The sequence below is a fragment of the Ammospiza nelsoni genome, chromosome 22, assembly GCF_027579445.1.
Source record: "Ammospiza nelsoni isolate bAmmNel1 chromosome 22, bAmmNel1.pri, whole genome shotgun sequence".
In the NCBI taxonomy this organism is placed as follows: domain Eukaryota; kingdom Metazoa; phylum Chordata; class Aves; order Passeriformes; family Passerellidae; genus Ammospiza; species Ammospiza nelsoni.
Genome location: NC_080654.1, coordinates 2,307,539 through 2,329,234, shown reverse-complemented (window position 1 = coordinate 2,329,234; position 21,696 = coordinate 2,307,539).

Sequence of the window (21,696 nt, the reverse complement as noted above, 5' to 3'; positions counted from 1 at the left end):
GTTTCTGTACCGCCTTTGGGCACCACTGGGCGTCTCCCCAGCATCTCTTTTGCGGCTGAATCAGTAAATTCTTCAGGCTCCGTGGCTGCAGCATTTAGTACTGAAGTTTACATTCAATACATGCTCAAAAGTGACAAGATGCCAAAAAAAATTAGTCCTGACACTTCTGAAAAATCGATTGATTTAGTGTTTATAGTATGGAAGTATATGAGTATAGTATATACATATAAGAAATAGGCTAGAAATAAATACATCAAAATACATGTTAATAAAAATATAATAACATAATAATATAATTACATTCCAATATAAACAATTATAGTATACATATATTATATATTTATATACAATATACAACCTATATATAAAAGATTATATTATTTATTAGATCTTATATCGTTTATCTTCTACATAATATATATAATATAATATAATATAATATATATTATATATATAATATATTATATATATTATATATTATATATTATATACTATATATTATATATTATATATTATATATTATACATTATACATTATACATTATATATTATATATTATATATTATATATTATATATTATATATTATATATTATATATTATATATTATATATTATATATTATATTCTATTTCAAGCTCTAGGGTATCCCAGCATTACTTCTGTGGGGTAAAGGATGGATTGAATATTGGCATGAATGTTGAATCTCACTTTCAGCTGCAGCAGCATCAGGGCCAGATTTTGAGATCAATCCTTGGCAAGTATAATCTCTTTAGTGAGTGGATGCTGTCAGTTAACAGCTCACTGCAATCTGGGAATCTTCAGAGATTCAGGTCGATTAAATGTCCACTAAACAAACAATAATTACAACTATCAACAGAGGAGGTTAATAAGAGCAAACAACTTTGATTTATCTCCTTTTTAACAGTAAAACTGGCTTTGCATTCGGTAAAAATGTTGTGAAGAGGTGCAACTATAACTGAGTAATAATGAACATGGAGCAGAGCCTCTGAAAGCTGGTTTTAAAAATAATGAAAAAAATTTAAAATAATTAAATAAAGCCCCCAGTGACCTGTGGTGACCTGTGGTTTTCGTGCATTTTTATGTGCGCAGGTTTGAGAATGAAAGGAAACCATGACACATGAATGAAGTTTGCGGAGGTTGATGAAGGAAAACACTCATTTTTTGCCATAAAACATTTCCTCCCTGTGCTGCCTGGCCCCGTGCTGCCCCCGTGGCTGTTTCCCCGTGTGCTTTGGCTCAGTCTGGTTTGTCCTGGTTCCTGAGGAAGCCCTGCTGCCTCTCACACCTGTTAGCCACACAAACAGGTGCCCATCCTTCTGGGCTTCCTCACCTGCAGGAATCCATCTCAGCTCCCTGCTCAGAGCCCTCAGCTCACTGCAGATCATTTACATTTCTGCAATTTTGGTTATTTATTATTTGGCTGTGTGTGAGTGGCCAATAAGGCACCAATAAATCTTCCCAAATCTTGATTATTATCATGATTACAACATAAGGACATATGATGTAAAAATATAAACAAAACTATTCCTGATTTAAAAATATAAACAAAACTATTCCTGATTTTAAAACCATTAATTAATCTCCCCACTACTAAGTGTTTTTTTTCTATTTTAATGGTTTTTGGAGGGGACCACTAAATTCTGGTTAGTAAGAGACTGCCCTGAGTAAAGCTAGTTGTGAATTTCTGTACTTCATTTACTACAGTTCAGTTGTTTTCTCAGAACTAGCTGTTTCAAAGTTGTTCCCCACACAATAAATCTTCCCAAATTTATGATTATGATTATGATTATGATTACAACATAAGGATATAGGATGTAAAAATATAAACAAAACTATTCCTGATTTTAAAACCATGAATGAATCTCCCCACTACTAAATGTTTTTTTCTATTTTAATGGCTTTTGGAGGGGACCGCTAAATTCTGATTTAGTGGTACCAGAATTTGCCTACCCTGAGTAAAGCTAGGTGTGAATTTCTGTACTTCATTTACTACAGTTCAGTTGTTTTCTCAGAACTAGCTGTTTCAAAGTTGTTCCCCACCATGAATAAATTCGTAACATCTCAGGTTTTTCAAACACTAAGTGAGTCATGCCAACCTGTTTTCGTGGGCTGCTGCAGAAATGAATTAATATGATAATATGACCCTGTGAAATTACTACTGTTGGTGTAATAAATGTTCTTATTTATTACCCCTAACATTTAATTGTAGTTTAAATAAATTCCATACAAACACATTTACTGCAGAGTTTAGAAACAATCCACAATTACGTAACGCAGGAATAAATTCCCTATCAGTGATTCTTAGGAGAGGAGGATTAGTAGGGTTGATACCAAGATGATAATAAACAGCTTTGCCTTTATCAGTTCCTGTTTGTCATGAGCTCCTCACACAGAGAATCCCAGACTGGTTTGGGTTGGGAGGGACCTCAAAGCCCATCCAGGGACATCCATGGGCAGGGACACCTTCCACTATCCCAGATTGCTCCAAGCTCTGGCCTTGGACACCTCCAGGGATGGGACATCCATTTCTGGTCTCTCTCAGCCCTTGCAGTGGCTCTGTGTCTGTGTCTGAATCACAGAAAACCCAGGGCCTTGCTAAAACACAAGAGCTTTCGTGTGTTTAAAGCAGAATTTCCAGTTCTGCCTTAAAATCCGAACCAAACACAAACAAACCCCCTGCAGCTGAACTCATCCCATCACTGGGAGCTTGGAGCTCTCCCTTTTTCCCTCTCCCTGCTCCCTCTGGGCACTGGTGGCTCTTTTCCTGGAGGCCCCGTGTCCCTGCGGGTGTTCACGCCTTTGTTTCTCTGCAGAAATGTGTGATGTAGAGATTGTGCTTGTGTGGACGTCAGCATTTCCAAACCTTGCATGTGTTGCATTGCTAAGCAACTTTTAGCAACACTTATCTCGCGTCCTTATGCCATCTGGAAAAGAGGATTAGACAAGGAAATGTGCCAGGGAGAGACAAAGGCACATCTAAGAAAGAGGTGGCTTAATTGCTAAAGAGAATGAGTGACATTAATAGTAGGCAATCAGCAGAAGTGATTGAAAGCAGGCACAATGCTTCACAGGTAGTGATCAGGAAGCTCTGGGAAAGGTGGAATATTTTATATCCCCTGGCCTCTTCCCTCCCTGCAGGAGGCACAGCTTGGCTGCATCCCGTTGCATGATGCAAGATGAAGGCCCCTGGGATTTCAGATTATAAATTATAAATAAATACAGTTCCAGTGACAGTGAGGCTTTTCTAGGTCTTCCAGTTGTTCTGTCCATCCAGGACTGTCCCTGGCTGGCTGCTCTTTGGAGATCCTTCCCCTGCAGCAGAGGAGTCTGTGAGCTGCCAGTGGAGCCTGGAACTTGAGCTGTTGCTTGTAGAGATGTTGTACACATGATTCACAATGATTTTGTACATGAGTTACCAGCAGTGCAGCTATTCTGGGGTAACTGCTGAGGAAAACATCCTTGTTTTGGGGGGATGGCAAGGGTAGAGCAGAGCACGTGGTGTCGGGAGTGTGTTTCTGAAGCCTTGTCTTTGTTGTCATTTCAGCACACCTGTAACTGCTGGAGGTGTAAACCAAGCCACACCTTTGGCTACTAAATCCATCTGGAGCTTCAGCTGGGTTCACACACATTTGAGAATTGTAAGAGACCTTCTTTTGGTATCTGCTGTTACCACATAAAAAGCTAAATATCCAACTTAATAGAAGGATGATCATTTCAGGTTTTAAATATTCTTATTCTCTAGTTCTTTATGCACTCTGAGATTGAGGAAATGTTGCCTGATGGCTAAATTGGATTTAGTACCACATAAAACCAGCGAGGTTTGTTACTGAGCTGTTTTATTTCCCATACCTGGACTTTTGACTGACCTTTGACCATTGTCTAATTATTTCCATGCAGTTGTGACTCTAAAATCTTCCAATAATATGGAACAATTCACACTAAATTTCAGTGCCAGCTCTGGGCTTTAAGATGATTTTTACATGTATCTTGGAACAGAACTGTCCCTCAGTATACAATCCTGCACTTTCTTCTCCCAGCAGGAACTGAAGCCGGTATTCCTGACCATGTCCTCTCCTGTCCAGGCTGGCTGTGCTGCCAGTTAATGTCACTAATGTCACTAAAATGGTGGCAGCATGTTCATGATGACGTCAGGCTGAGCTGCACAGTTACGTGTCCACTTTTAACACTGCTGGAAATTTAATTGGCTCATACCTAAACTTCTGTGGTATTTGGCTTTGCAGCCTTAGGAACCTTTAAACTTTTATGCAAAAGGAATACCTTGGGTGAAACGCAGACTGGATTTAAATAACCAAAGCTTTTTGGAATGGAGTTTGGTACACTATTTCACTTTTCACAATCTTTAAAAAGTAAAATAATGTGTGATTCTGTATGTGACAAAGCAGTTATTCATTCTTGCCATGTAATTGAATGCAATCTTCTATATGAACTGAAGGGCTTCACATAATAGTATCCCACAGTAACAAACCTTGGGCAAGAAATGTTTGATTCTCCTCCCTTTCCCCTTTAGAGCAGTGCCACATAATCCTTGGTTGTTGTGTGGTCTCCTATTCAACTTTTCACACAAATGTTGGAAGGGTATTTATAAAAAGTCTTGAGGACCACCCACTTTGCTATTGAAAATTGGCTGAAATAATCCCTTCTTTATAATTTAGCTGTGGTGTTGTCGAAATTTAAGTTCCATGTGCATTTCTGTTCAAGGGGCAGGGTTGGAATGACGTGTTGGATGGACGGGATTGTGGAGGTGACACCTGTGACAGGCTCAGTGCCTGGGACGTCCCTTCACTGAGCTCCCTGCTCCTGACAGCACTCTGACATAATGCTTTGGCTGTCCCTCTTTTGATGGATATGATCTGACTGGAGTGTTTGGCATCCCTGAGTGCTCAGCTCTAACAGAACACGAGGTTCTCTGGAGCAAGAGGGACAGAGACCTTTCCTGAGCTTCTTTCTGATTCAATACAGAAATACAGTGAGGTGTCCAATGTTCTTCTAAGGAATTTTTATTCTTGCAATGAAGGAGTGGGTTTTGCCTTTTTAAAAGGAAAGTACTTTGGAATCAAAAAGATAGAAAAATAGAGGAAAAACCAAGCTCTGAGTGTGCATGCATGGTTTATGTGTTTGTCAGAGAATAATCCCAGTTAGTGTAAATGACACATTGTACACTGGAAACAGTCAAGGATTGCTCAGCAGGTTGTAATTTGTCAAGCACAGAGCACAAATGAATCCCATCCTAATGCAGAGATATGGAATCCATGGCTTCCAGGAGAGCTTGTCTAATCCAATTGATTTCTGGGGGGTTCTGTTTGCACAGCACACACAGCTCCAACCAGAGCACAGCTGGGCAAGGGGTGCTCACAAGTACAGCTTGAATTGCCTCACTCAGATATGGGTGTATCACCTCAAAGAAAATGATCCCAAAACCTGGGAATCCAGCAAATACAAATGTACTCTCAGTGTCAGGCAAGCAAAACACATGGAATAGAACTCAGAAGAACCAATACAGCAGCCCATCCAAACAATATTTGAGGCTACTGTGGGATGTTAACACTCTCAAAATGAAATATTTATCAAAAAAAATCAGAGGAATATAGTTCACCAGATTGATTTATTTCTACCTTTAATACTAGACATGCTTACAGTGCTAGGTCATATATTCTGAACCCAGAATGAAAATGTTTCTTTTTAGAAGCATTTCTTCTAAAGGAATAAGTTTTTGTAGGTTTCAAAAGTCTCAGAGTAAAGTGCTTCTTTAATCCAGCCAAAGTTGATAGTAATCAAAATTCATAGCAATGTTCAAACCCTGTGGAATGTTGGGATGGTCTGTTCCATGATTAGTTAGCAGATGTTAACTTTAACAGGCCCTTTTTTCTGCCTCTGGAAGCTGAACAATAAGGAATTGAATAGGTCTTGAAGAAATCGCTACACAATCACGGGAGTATTCTCTTCAGATTACTATAAGGATATATTTGAAGAGAGAAAATTTGTTCCACTCCTGTTCATTGGGTACTTAGAAGACTTAATTTTCCCTTTTCTCAGCAGTGCAATCATTTACATTCTGCATTAAGAAAGCATGATATTCCTGTTTATTGCAAAAACTTAATTGTTTTCTTTTAATCTTTTTAAAATGCATTTTTGTGGAAGTTGAGGTTATTCACAGGGCTTCAGTTTAAACATCCAGATAATTATTTCAGGCAGAGAGATAGCTTGGCTTTTGTGAAGAATCAGCCTTTAAGGGAATGAATGTGTGTCTTCCTTCCATCCTCTGGGGAGACAGGTTTGCTTTACCACTGCACAGCAGAGAGGATCTGGGTGGGAAAAGAGCAAAACACAACCTTGTGGAGACTGAGGTGAGGGGAATGAGGTGCACCAGGTGTCAAAGCAGATCTTCCTCCTGCAGCCTGTGGAAGGTTGGAAGAAGCTGTGTGGAGCAGAAGATGTGTGGGGTCCTGGAGGAAATGCAGAACAGGGAAAGCCCAGGCAGGAGCAGGTTCAGGTTCAGGTTCAGGTTCAGGTTCAGGTTCAGGTTCTCCTGATGGGATTCTGGCTTGTGAAGGAGCCCTGCTGGAGCAGGGAACATGTGAGGAGGAGGAAGCACCAGAGAGGGAATGTCATGGGCTGGCCACAACCCCCATTCCTCATCCTCATCACTCTGAAGTAATTAATACTCTGAAGTAATTAATACTCTGAAGTATTTAATACTCTGAAATATTTAAGTCCCTGAAAACTGCTGGATGCATCAATTCTTTTAAGAAGCCAGGAACCTTTAAACCTCACCAAAACATGTTTCAGAAAATCTCACCCAGCATTAAGTTTCTCTCTGTATTTCTTAGCGATGTTGTTCTTTTTTTCCTTGTCAAGGATAATAGCTGATGTCAGAATTGTAAATACTCTACAATAATTATTTGAAGTACAGAACCAGATTAAATAGACCCTACAGTGAAATATTTCTTTGAAGCTGTGAAACTTGATTCTTTGTTTATTAGGAAAGTCACTGCTTTAAGATGGTGCAGCATTTCAAAAGACTTGGAAAACACAAGAAATCCTAAATAAATTCCAAATTCCCATTTGTCAGCTCCATCTCCAGTCTGACACAACCTAATAGATTTAAGTGTTGGAGAGGTAGTTCTCAATGTGATGCTTAATGTATGTTTTCTGCTGGATACTCTGCTGTAAATTCAATATACTGAGCACCTAATGGATGTCATGGTGAATTTTTCCTTATATTTGAACTTAATTAAGATTTAAAACCCATCAGCACAAACAAACAAAAATGTCAAAACTGTTTTCTCTCCCTGGCTCTGAGTGTATAAGCTATCTTCTGACATATGTTGCATCTGGAAGCTGGGAACTGCAATCTCCTGTTTGTGTCATTAGCAATTCTGGATTTGCACTGCCTGATTTGCCATTCCCTGAGGGAGGCAGAGCCAGGATCTGGGGCTGACACCCAATGTAGAGCAGGAGATGCTTCAAGCAGCCAGCATGGTGAGTAAAGATAATGGATTAGTGACTGCTCAGCTTTCTGGTTAACTGAAAAATAAAAAAGTATCTTTACATTGCAGTAAAATAACTTGGGAGTATAAGGAACAGCCTTTGTAATACAAACAGGCAGGGCTTTTTTTTAGCAGAGCGCCGAGTTCCTCATAATAAATACAAACAAAGTAATTTTTTGACATTGATTCCATTCTGTAGGAGAAATCATTCCCTCCTGGGCTTTCTGCTCAGTTATTTTATTCAGGCAAAACACAGTGGTGTGCAATAAGATCAAAAGAGTTCAAGTTAATAATTTCTGTAGTCCTAATGCATTTACCAAGAAAGAAATAGGGCCTAATACCTAAATCTGGACCCCAGACTTTTACCCTTCACTGATATTCAGAAACACTGCTAGCACTTCCCATACTTTCAGTAACAACTTGGGCATGTGAAATGGTCCCATAAATACAGCAGCTACAGGATCTTAAATTGTGGGAGTTCTACTTTCAGGGAAAAACAGGAATATTCAGGCATGTAGGCTTTTATGTCCACGCAAAACCATTTTCACATTTTACATATTATTCAAGCAGATGGTGGAGGCAGAAATGTTTCATTTTTTTCCTGATTTAAGGTTCTGTCTGATCTGTAATTCGTGGTGATTGAATGGCTGTTTTAACCTGGGAATTACTTTGGGGCTGGAGTAACAAGTTCTAGTTCAAGTGAGAAGCTGAATGTCCAACAATCACTTTTTCTTCAGAAACACCTGATTTGACTAATTCTATGAAGGTTCTAAAGGTGGTGGATTTGGGTTCTGTTTATTTATATTTATTGTGAGATTTGCAACATTATATATATTTATTGTGAGATTTGCAACATTGGAATCCCCAAACCATAACACTGGATGCATTACACTTTCTCTTGATGCCTTAATTGCAACAGAAAGTTCAGGGGGGGAAAAAAACCCCAAAAAAAACCCCAAAAAATCCCACTACCACAAAATCCTCCTGGCTAAGAAACAAAATCAGAAGAATTGGTGACTTTAAGTTTCAAATTTGATGCTTCTGAGGAGGTTTTTGGCAGCTGTGGCTGCAGAGGTGACTGTCCCACCTGTGTTACTGTGTGGAAGCCCTGAAAAACAACCAGTTGATTTGCAACCTCTGTGCAAATCCTGTGTGTGACTCATGAATTTAATCAATTAGAAACAAAATATCTTGTGACTCTCTGGATGGGGCACCATATGTTGCAACAGAAAAAGAGCACTTTAGGAGGAGGCAGTTTGGTGTTTTTGGAAAGATGACATTGGAGAGAAAATGTAGAAAATGTGTTTGGCTTTAAATATTAGGACTTCAAAACAAAACCCAGCCGTTGTTTTGCATAGTTCACTGAGCTAAAGATTGTTTTGGGGATTGGAGTCATCCTGTTCTTACGGGCACTCAACTATTTCTGGTGTTGGTGTCACTGCTCGGGGGTGTTGCTGTGCATGTGATTGTGGTTTGTCCTTTCTGAGTGTTCATGGCAGGAAAACTTTGGGGCTTTGCAGAGCTCACCAATCAATGAGTTCAGTTTGGCCAGGGGAAATTGGCACTGGAAGGTGAGTGAGGCAGAGGGGGCAGAAGGAGTGGGGAAGACACTTGGGGGACTTGAAGAAAAGGAGAGAAGGAAAAAGAAAAAAGAAGAATGAACACAAAGCTCTATTCAAGTCTATTCAAAGATCTTTTATCTGGGCATTGCTGTATGATTTCCCTTCTGATTCTTCTCATCTCTGCTTTTGGAGAGAAATGTTGGCTAACTCTCAGAATACCTTGGGAATAAAGCTCTGCTGATGGGTAAATGATGAGATCCTCGAGGCATTCACGCACCACTGCCCGTGGGATGGATATAATCATTCAGTGATGGAGAATCATCCACTTTCATCCAGTATTGATGAACTGTCAGGGAAAGAGTTCCAAGAGGCTTTGCTATTTAGTAATAATATCTGTGTAGCGATAGTTTAAGTATGGATGGTTTTCATATTTCAAATAGGTAATGAGATCCAAGCCCATGGAAGATGGTTTTGATGGTATTTGATGGGAAAACCTCTTTTTTCACTACTTAGTAACACATCTTAATGCTTACAAATTAATTTCTGGTACTTTCATGGTGTTGGCCAAGCAAGTGACCTTCACTTGCAGCTCTTTAGGTTTTTTCTTCTTTTTCTTACCACTCATGATGTACTTTTGCATTTTTTGTTAAGTTATTGATTATTTTCCAAGGCTACTTGAAGTAGGATGAGATCCATTGCTAAACAGACTTAGAGCAGCAATTTTCCTTTGGTTACTTCAGTTTGCCACACTGATGGAAGCAATGCGTGCATGGTGAGGAATGTTCTCCTCCAGATTCTTGATGTTATTACAAGATATCACAATGTAATAAAGAAAACAATTCCTAGGCACTGATAGCAATGACATAATATTGCTGCTTGTCCAGATCACTGTAATCCCTCTGGTTTGCATTTGCTCCATATCAACACATTTCTGCTGCATCAGCAAAAATATTTTTCATTTTTCTGGACTGAAGAATGTTCTGGTCTGATGTGTCTTAAATTTACAGGAATTTACAAGACTGAGTAACAAGCTTTCAATTGAAACCAGGGCTGGGAATGCACGGAGCTGGGGTGTGGAGCCAACTCAAACACATCACTGGGTCGTCGTTCAGGAGGTTGGAGCTGTAAAAAGTTCAAGTTTTGGCTCCTACTGGTTTTAGGTCCAAGTATTGTCCTTAAGTATTCTGCCCTCTTTTTCAAATTTATCAGCATTGGATGTTTGTTCATCCTCCACCCACTACTGAGCATCCACTGAGTTCCACTAAAAGTTAAATCTCTAATTGGGATTCTTTTCTGAAGGTTCTTTAGGACTGAACAGATCCCTTCTTTCTTTTACAGTTATGAGTATTCCAGTACCAATTACATTTTGCAATGTCCGTGTATAGAACTGCTAACACTGGACTTGAGTGGGAAACCAAACCCACTGAGGCGATGTAATCACAGATAATTTTAGTTGGTTAATGAAGCAGATCACAGCTCACATAGGCCCATGTTCAAATGATGGAGACAGGGCAAACAGGACTGGATTTCCAAGAGAGGAGCTCTGGAATTCTCAGCAGCTTCTTTAACAAAAAAGGTGACAAATGAGAGCCACTCTTTATGTCATCATGTCCTAGCTCTGAGCTAGAAAAAGTTGACTGGCTGCATAAATTTAATCCCATAATCAGTGGTTTCATGCTTTAAAGCCATGTGCATGGGGGGAAATATCCTGTTTTCTCCCTACTATTTCTTCGTCCAAGAAGCCCTTTTTTAGACTATTTGACAAAAGTGAGTGTGTAACTGAATTCAGGAACAGCATCAGATGACACACAGGCTGTCATATGTTAGTTAAAATAAAAAAAAAGAAAAATAGTTACCATAACAACTGACTCACCACTTGTATTTCCAAGAGAGAATATCTTAAAGGAAAATGTGATGGGTCAGTCCATGTGTGTTGGTGCTGTCAGTGAACAAGCAGGAACATTTTTCATGGGTGGCAAGAATTATTTTTTTCTTACTCAAATAAGGATTTGATCTCAGAAATAAGACTGTGCTTCTTAGAGGATCCTTTCTATTGAAACAACAATGCAAGAAATTTTGTTTAAGAACAAAACCAAAATTCCCAGCCCTGATCACTGGATTTCTAAACAAATTAGGGATCACTCTTTTTTTCTTTTAGAATTACTGATTTTTCTTTTTGGGGATTCATTGAAGAATTGATCCTGCTCATGAAGTCAGCAGGACTTTTACTGCTGACGTTGGAGTGTGCACGATCAAGCCTTGACGTGGTTTATTCTCTATTTTGTGTCAGCCCCTCTCAGCCTGCTTCAAAGCCACTCCCCCAGATGTTTCCTGCATCTCCTCTGGAGCCCTCAGTGCTAAAATTTGACATCATCACTCGAGGTAGCCTGAGGATCATCAGAGACTTTGATGTAATTTCCACTACATACAAATACCCTGCTGAAAAAAAAAGGTTTTGACTCTACCCCCTCTTTCCTGCAGGCAGTGATAAATAAAGAATTTCTGCAGAATCCAATTATTTTTAATCTGACATTTCATATATTTTCCTGGGTTAGGGCAGAGGGAATCACAGAATCATTTAGGTTGGAAAATAGCTCCAGTAGCAGAGAGTCCAACCTGTGACCAGTCCCCACCTTGTCACCCAGCCCAGAGCACTGAGACCCACATCCAGTCATTATAAATATATAATAACTGCAGCTGTTAGGAGCTTTCCCCTCTATTTTATTATTCAGTTTTGTTCTTATCTGGCCTGCATTTCAGCAAACAGTTCTGCTTCTTTTAGCCCATTGATATTTATTGTAAGTTTGATGATTTTGTCTGGAATTTTACATGAAGCCATCACTTTAGTAATTACCATATTTCAAAAGTAATGAAGCCTGACTTCTCCCCATATGACATGGAAAAAGAAATACTAAGGCTTGGACTCATGTAAATTAATGTGCTCTAGGAAGAAATAATTCTTCATTAGCAACAATATGTAAATTTGATTTCTAAAGTGTCTACAATAACTTTACTTTCTTAATAGTTTCTCTTTGAGTTCTCTTAAGCGTCTGAAAGACATTTATTTGGGTATAATGAGCCCCTGTTGGAGCCCAGGGTCAGGCATTTCATGGCTGTGCATGCAGCCCTCCCCCAGGCACTGCTTCCCACGGGTTTCTCAGCACCACACGGTGGCTGCTTGAAAGAACAAATTAGTCTGAGTGTACATAAGTTCTGTGAATCTCAATGTACACGTTTACCTCCCTGGAGACGTGTCAGGACCCGAGATCCCATCCAATCCCTTGGCCAGGGCACAATGGCTTTGCTTCTCTGCAGCAGCTCAGACCTGTCTGTAGTAGGTGTAAAATAAAAACTGCCACCCCTATCCATAATTTCTTCTCTCCATAATTATTTTTTTACGACCCCAGAAACTTTATTTTGGCAAAACCAAACCAGAAACCATTATTGTCTTTCTACTGTTGGAATTAAATATTTCCCTTTCAGTCCCTCCCAGCTTGTATCTTCCTCTACTTCATTCCAAGTACTCTGAGGCTTTGGTAATGTAGAAGAACTAAAGTTTGTGTGTGGATAAGGCACACCCTGGGTAACCCTCTGTCTGTGCAGGTGATTTATTCTCTACTCAATTTCTGAAATAATTTATAACACAGATCCTGTCATGACGGGTCAATGCACCACACACAGGTATGAATGTGAACGTACAGACCTGTGTGTGTGCTGTGCTTGTTTGGTTTCTTGTAAAACATCAGGGTTACCTCACATGGTATTTTACCTTTCAGACACCTGTTTGCACACTGGGAGCCCTACAGATCTATAGCTAGAAAGATATAATTATGAAAAGCACCTTGCAGCCCTGTGTTGAAATAGCAGCTAAATCAATTTGTCAGATTCGCCTCTCTAATCTCTCGTACACATCTGTAATCTCATTTCACAACAAAGTGATGATTAACATGTTTGCTGATTTAGCAATTAGAATCCTTGGGCGGGTCCTGAACATGCTGATTCTCTCAGAGACTGAGGAGAGCAGGAGCTGCTGCACTGATTGGGATAAGAGGGGTCCCAGCATGTGCCAAGCACATCCACGTTAACTCAGTGTAATGAGGCATCAATTTGGAGTCAGCCTCTCACTGTACAAATCTCATACCTGATCAGCTTTACTGCAGCCTCCACAGCCCAGGAGAAATTCCCCACGTTGTTATTCTGAGACTTGTTAACTAATTTTTATAAAAGATTATTTATTGGTTGTTAACAGGAACTAAGCTTTCGTGTAAAAGCTCTTACTTTGAGTTTATCTACATCCAAAGTTCCTGCATGGCCTCTTATCCTCTCAATCAAAAACAAAGGACAACCTAGATAAATTTAAACTTATCAACTCTGTATTTTTTTATGACCATCCTTCTTGTTGATATCTGTTACAATTCCATATTCTCATCAAATCCACGGTTTTGATGTTGTACTTTTAATGACCTTTTTTTGTTTGTTTTCATCTGTTCTGCATGTAACTTCAGTCTAAATAAAGCAAAGCTGTGGTTCCAAGCATTATAAAAACATTTCACTTTTTTTCATTGCCCCTGGAAGCTACAGAGAATTAGAGGCCACTTCTGAAAATATGGATATAGTGATATAATGATGACCTTTGGAGGAAATTTTGTGTTATTAGAACTCATTTGAGTAAAGAAACTTCTAGATTTTGACCACTCTTTTTTTTTTTTTTTTTGACCACTTTTGACATATATCCCTCTTTAAATCATGCACTAAAATAATTTGGGATTTTGAGTCTGGATCATTGTGAGCCTTGATAGGAGTAATGTTCCTTTTAGTGCTGAGGAAAATGAAAAAAAAACCCAAAACTATAGAATGCTTTCCTTTGCCTCTTGGGTTTGTTTTGTTTTAAACTTTCAGATTGGCTGCTTAGCATTTTGCTTAAAGAAAAGCCAAGCTCACACACATGGAAGATTGCCAGAGACTCTAATCCCTATTTTGGTTAAATTACAGTACCCAGATTTTGGTAACAAAGCACATTGATTTTATATTCAAAAAGATTTTTATATTTAGTCTGTTAACCTTTTGTAATTCCCACCCACAGCTTTACACTGGGGAACATTTTGATGCTAATTGTTGTCAGTAGGGAATCTGCCACGGCCCCTCGGGAATGTCAATCCACTGAATTGGAATGCAGGTGCTGGTAATTGCAGGACTCTCATTGTCTGCTGGCTGCAGCGTGGATGTCTCACACAATTCTTTTCAACTGGATTTGAGAACATTTTAAAAAAATGAATCCGGCATTTGAAGATAGCCTTACATTATATTGACCATAAAGAAAGGAGTTGGAGACGTTTTTCCTCTAATTGCTAAGAGAGTTTTCCATCCTTGCAGTTGGAAACCACGCTGCCCAGGGCAGGCTCTCAGGTCCGACAGCCATTGTGGCTATTTCACATTTCCCTGGGGGTTTGGATGCTTGCAGGAATTTTTCTGGGGTGGTTCCTGAAGAATGCTTGGTGTAACATCACCATGCACTGATGTGACATGGGAATGGCAGCAGAGAGAGGCTTGGTGCTCCGAGCCCAGATCCTCTGAGTGACACTGGACATATTGCTTCCTTCTAGCCCTGCTTTTCCCAGCACAAAATAACATATTGCTTTTCCTCTAAACATCTCAAGCTCTTGCGGCTACTCTGAACTCCCGCAAAACTCTCTCCTATCATTTTTGTGGGCACTTGGATGTGTTTTCTATGCATAAGAAAACTTATTATTCTTTACTTTACTAAAATCTTCATTATTTTCTTCATAAGATCTCCACGGTGCAGAGTTAATGATTATGCAACAGTGCTTTGTTTGGAATACACAATATGCTAAAGTGCTGCCTGGGAAAATATTTTAAATACAGACTAGTCATTACTTTTATTAAATGATTATAATTTTAGTGGGTTTGATGTACCCTCCCCCTGAGTGAAGTCTTTGTTTCCACAGAATGCTTTAATATGGATGAGAGTCATTCTCACAAAAAATATCTGTAGTGAGCTGAAGTTACTATACAGAGACAAAAGAAAAATAGGGTCAAAAATAGAAGATTATCATATTCTTTGCTGTAATATAATATTTTTTTTCAATTAAAACCACTCAAATTCAATTTTAGTTCCTAAGGATTGTGGTAAAAAGTGTAAGGGCAGTGAACAACCATGATGAAATCACAGAATCACAGAATTGTTGAGGTTGGGAATGACTGAGACCAGCAGTGAGTCCAGCATCACTGCTGTGCTCAGTACCAAACCGTGGCCTCCCCTGCCACAGTGCTTTGAGCATTTCAAGGGATGGGAAATCCATCCAGCTGCCTGCTCAGCCCCAGGAAACTTCTCCTAATTTTTCTAAACCTCCCCTGGTGCAACTTGAGGCCGTTTCCTCTTGTCCTGTCCCTTGGTACCTGGGAGAAGGGACAGACACTCACCTCCCTGTTTGATTTTGCCAATGCCATCAAGGAAAAAGAGTCAGGTTTGGGGGTTGTTTGCAGATCCTAAAGTGTTTATTCATGCTCTCAGAAGTTTGGCCTCGGTAGCAATGCTAATGGGGTCATAAATTAAAACATGTTTGCTTCTATACTGCGCTTCTGCTGAGTGCATTACTGTGGATACATCACACTTGATAATTTTCTCTGGCATCAGTACAGTAGTGAAAGAGTCCTTGGTAACTTGAGTTAATACTAGTTCATTTAACAAAAATTAAATATATTTTGCTTTCTGCTGAATAGATCATCTTTTATCTTCTTTTTTTTTTTTTTTTTTTCCTGAATGAACAAAGCTCTTTGGTGAATTGACTCCTGCATTAAAGACTAATGCAGTGTGTCTGGTCACCTTTAAATGAAATGCCTATTACCCCTAGGACCAATAACTCTTTCTTTTTAAAACCCTTCAGTTAAATGAGGATGATTTTGCAGCATTTATTCTGCTACAAACAGATAATAACTCTTTGTGGGATGTTAACAAACATTCCAGCTGCATCTGTGGGGTTACTGCCCCACCAGCCTCACTCAAGGTCCTTCCCTGCCAGTGCTTTTTTCTTCCTCTCCCCAACCACCCACCCACCCTCGACTTCTGGCTTGATGTCCTACACAAGTGATTAGTGTGCTGTAATTGAATTGGCTGTAAAAAGATAATTAATTGATATTTCACTCCCAGAGAGGTCAGGCTGCCCTATCTTGAAGGGTTGTTATGGAAGGAATCATTCTGCTGGCACTCGGCCCTCCAAGGTGGCACACGAGCCTTGTCTTGCTGGTAGTTATAATGATTGTAATTAAAATTAACATGAGAGGGAGATTTAAGGCATGATTCTCTGATTTGGATGATTTAGCTTCACTTGAAAGCATGTGAAACTGGAATTTATTTTAATGCTCAGCACAAGACATTTCCATTTGAAACTCCTGTGCTGTGTAATGTGGGACCACAGAAATGTCACTAGAGGTGTGTAAGGTTTGACAGGACTGATGGGAAATCCTGTCAGGACCTCGAAACAATTGATCCTAAACACCTTTCTTTGAACAGCTGCTTATTTTGAGATGATTTCAACTACAGATTGGCATGAAGAATTTTATTTCTTTTTAATAAATGGATTTTATCCACATGCAGGACTTCACTGGTGTTTAAGAGGCTCTTAAACATTTCCTTTAAAAGTGTGTGGCACAAGAGCTATCAATTAATAATATAATAATATTAAAAACACATTAAATTTAGTGTCACAGAAACCTTTCTGAAACTGTTAGTGCATTAAGAACCTGGAGTTATTCTGTAAGGAGTGTGGTTCTCACTCATTGCCCAGAGAATAAATACTGCTACTACAGCAAAAGCTAATGGGGAGAAAGATGTTATTTAATGTCCTTGCAGAGGCAAAGACTTAACTTTTATCACACCATATAATGATAAAGTTATGGTGCTGTGGAGGGAGCTGCAGCACTGCCAACTGCAAAGTTCTTATTTAAGGTCTTCTAGCTCAGATAAAGCATTGCAGTAGAACATGATCTTTCTTTCCATTTCACCCCACAAAATCTGAGGCAAGCACTGTTATTAATGATTCATATTAGAAAACAGATTTCCAACACCAGACATTCCTGCCAGGATGGGGGATGGCCCATCAAACATTCCCCTGGTTTCTGGTTTGTGTTGTGAAATGCTTCTGCAGGTTCCCACCCATTAAGGATGTGACCAAAGCAGCCTCTCTGCAGGTCTCACAGGGAATAGAAGTTAATTAATAGGGAAATTTTGATTCCTGCAGGGGGTATTGGTATAAAATTATCATGAGGGCCACAGTGTTCCATAATTGTCTTGGTTGTGACAAAAGCCATACAAGGTGGAATCAGTTCTGTTACCCCTGACTGGAAAGGGGGAAAAAAAGCCCCAATTTTGTGTAATTCTGTCAGCAGAATTCCTCAGGCTTTGTAGCACTTCTTACAGTGGGATCCTGAAGAGATTTCGGGAAAGGAAGAAAAGTAAAAGCTGTTAAACTTCTGCCTGTGCCAACCTTAGTGCAAAACACTGTGTTTGCATGGATACAATACACTAAAATGGGCAAAGCAGTGGTGTGTGCATTAACTCAGAAAATAACTGAAGATGTATTGGGAAAATTCTAGGGGAAAAGCCCAGATCCTATTATTCAAACTGAAAAAGAGAGATGCGGCAATTCCCAAAGTTCAGGTACAGATAACTATTTACTATTTACAGAGAACTATTTACTTGACTCCCAGTAAGAATGTTCCAAAAGGGAAGAGCAGATGAGAGTCTCAGATCAGATGAAGTGCTCCAACTTCTGGTTTCAAATTCTTTTGACTGTTGAGTTGTACATTCTGGCTTTTGTCTTCACACTGCAGGGGATGCTGATAGTTTAGTGACCAGGATCCAATTTTGTTTACAGAAATAAATAATAGGAAATCACAAGAGAATCTTAATGTATGTAAATCAAAATCCACCATAGTCAAGTGCTGATGATTTTGCATTTGTTCTTAACTTAAGAATGCAAAGGAAAACACTAGCACATCATAAATTACACCATTTTTGGCACTTCCCCGGAGCACTACAGAAATACTTTCTTTTTTTTTTTTTTTTCCCTGCAGAAAGGAGGCAAAAAGCCAAGTGGCAGGATATCTGCTGAGAAAGCTGAGAAGATGACAGTCTCGCAGGAGAGGAGGGAAGGCAGCAGGTATGTGTGAATCAGGATTGCTGCTGCTCAGCTGGAGGCTGCTGCCTGCCCAGAGCACATTGATCCCCCTGCAAGGCGCCTCCCCTCCTGCTGCTGATCAAGGGTTTGGCTCCCTGGGCACTGTGGGGTCACACTGCCCTCCACATTTTACTCCTCTGCTTCCTCACAGCCTGGGCTTGTGCTTGCAATGACATTTTTCAGTCCTTCGCTTTAAAGAGCACACTTTAGCGTCGGGGTTTTTGGTGCTTGGGTGAGGATTTTTTGTTTTTCTTGTTTTAGTAGAGCTTTCCCCCCTTCATTCAAACGAAGTAGGTTGCGGAAAGGGTTTCACCACACCTTTAGAATTGTCATCAAATCTATTTTACACGGTTTTTAGGTGAGAAAACCTTTTTAGCTAAGTTTTACAGTCTGCTCTGATGAGAAGATGACAGTCATGACTTGGAATGACTTGAGTCGTTCCATCTAACCTTGCCATTACACCTCACTTCACCACTTGAAAACTGGTGTGTTGAAACAAACCTGCAAAATTGCATAGCATAGGATGTAGAAATTTAAAAAGAAAATAATTACATAGAGAAGAAAACCTCCTCTTCTGCTTCTTAGGTTGGTCAAGTTTTGCAGCTGTGGTTTGAACTATTGCAATGTTCATTGGTTATTTAATTAATATTAAAATTACTGTTTATTTGATCACAGAAAATTCCTGCTCTCCAGAAAAAAAAAACAAAAAAAAAGGCAAATCAAATCACCATCATAACCCATTAGCTTGACTTTATTGAAAATTTAGGATGGAATTTGGGGTGGAAAGTATATAATGAGCCTTTGTGGTATTAATGGATCAGAAGTTATCCCGAGCTGTAGATTTTGCTCGTTGAAAACAACACCAGTTTAACATTTTTCTGCTTGATAGGGGAGAATTAAGTAACTGGAAGAATAAACTGTCATTTCAAGTACAGTGAATAAACCTTCCTTTTTGTCAGTACCACGTGGGAGCATGGTAAATAAACCCTCTGGTTTCTTGTAACCATTTAATCGATAGCTCAGAGAGAAATCCTGAATCTTTTCCATGCTCCAGCCACAGATGTGCTCACATTAAGGCTGTGGTATGACAGTAAATGAAATTGCAGCTACAGCAGCAAGTATTAGGGGGAAAAGAAAATTCCTGACTCAGAGGAGCAGGGCAATGACAGAAAGACTCCTCATTATAGATCTCTTCATGTGGAGAAGAATGACTGGTAAATGAGGTTTGTGTGGCACAAAGAGGATGGAAATACAGTTGGACGTTCAGGCAGAAATTGTGCTCACTGTACAAAACAAACAGAAGAATAGGGCAGAGCTCATTTGCATTTCTTAGCTGAAAAAATGAGCAGGGAGATAGAAATCCTCTGACATGGATGGAAGTAGCAGCAGTTCAGAGAGAGGTATTGTTTAACTTGCCCATTATTTGGGTTGTGATGAAAGTGACTTTTACTCCAGCCTGCTACTGGTAACTTCTTCAGTGTTTGCTTTAATTTCTCTGCCGTAGAATAAGTTACAGGCTCTAAAAATACTTGAGCAGACCTGCCCTGATGACATTCTTCACCTTTGCCAGTAGTTCATCCAACAGCAAAACATCAAATAATGATAACAGGATAATGATAATGGCTGCCATGAGCAGATAATGGTATCAGTGCCCACAGGCTGAGCCCACTGAGCTGCAGGAGTTTCTCTGTCACACACAAGATGTTTTCTCACCTTTAAACAGTATGAGAAGCCATGTTTAGGTCACAAGAGAAGGGACAATGGCAAATCAGAGAAATCAAGGTGGAATCTGGAATAGTGGAAGGAATCCCTGCAGATGGCAGGGGCTGGAACTGGGTGGACTTTCCAGGCTTCCAACCCAGACCATTCTGGGATTCCATGATTCCATGAACCATTTAAAGCACACTCACAAAAGCTTCATTTACCACATGCAGCAGCTATGTCCCTCATTTTTGCCTTGTGACCAGGCAATTGAGTGGAGACTGTTGGGATTGTTTTCCTTAAATGCATTTGAACTTGGATGCATCCAAACCCTTCAGTCTGAACCTATTTGTTTTATCCAGTTACATGGCCTAAAGAGTTGCAGATTCCCAGATTTATGGATCTAGAATAGCTGGAGGTGCCTTCACAAGACACCATCCTGCTCTGTGGTCTGTCTTTGAGCATCAGATTTCTTAGTACATTTCAATACTTGGAGAAGTACAAAGGGTGTTGTTCATCCAGCTTGGACTGCTGTGATTGTCACACTGTGATGGGAAGGGTCTGTCCTTGAGTACTGAGGGGATCCACCTGAGAAGCCCCTGAAATTAAACACTTAAAATGCTTGACTTTTAAATATTTTACCCCATTAAAGACCAGGAGTAACTAAATAACCAATGTACGCAGACAAAGCAGAGTGCTGAATTTTGGACAGGGCACTCAGGCTGCCCCCAGCTCTGTCCCACCTCGGTGCTCCCCTCTGTGTGCTATCACTCCCACCCAGCCAGGACTGAGGAATTCATTATCTCCACCCAAAAGTCGCTCTCTGCCTGCAGTGGCAGCCACTCCATTATCACCAGGTGTATTTCAAACAATAGAAATGATTGAAACAGGAACTCCTACATTTCTGAGAAGATTAAGAATGGCACACCACCCTGTAATTTAGGTAGTTGTGCAAGTTTGCATTTGCATTAGCAGAGTAGTGCAGATTGTGTTGAATTATTCTGTAAAAATACCTCCAGGTTTTGAAAGATTTACTGTGCCATCTGTATGTTGTTTATTTTGGAGTGTTCTGGTGTGGTTGTGATGGATTTTGTGGTTGTTTTAAATGTATGTGTCTTCAAAGGAAGATGAAACTGAGCTTCATTAATTCCCTAGAAGCCCAGAGAGTGGCACATTTGAGTCTCAGTGCTGGTTTTAAGCCTTGAGAGCCACCTTAAAATTCTGATTGACATTTATAGAATAGCTGAATTTAATTTTAAATCTATCACTCAATTCTATTTCTTTTATTAGTAAAATGAACTTCTTTCATATGTGACACTGACAGTTATTGCAAGCAGAGAGTTGTTGTCACATATTTTTGTTTTCTTCTGTTATGTGGTAAGTAGGGTCAAGATTGTGTTATAATTAATTCAGAGCAGTTGAAAATCTTATTTTCTTGAAATCTGGATGAAGCTGCTTGATGTAGCTTTACTTACATTGTTCTGTGACTTCAATGATTTTGAATGGTTTAGACAGGGTAGTGCTTAATCATGCTAGAAGTGTAATTGGACATTATAGAGTCTTGTAATGATTTAAAATTCTGCTCATTTTGTCCCTTTAGCTTCTCCCTCCATATTCTGAGCCCTATTTTTAGTCAGCTGGGCACTCTGAATTGTCTGTTCATTTCCAATGGCTCTGCAGAGATCTTCCTCATCAGGGTTGTGGGTCA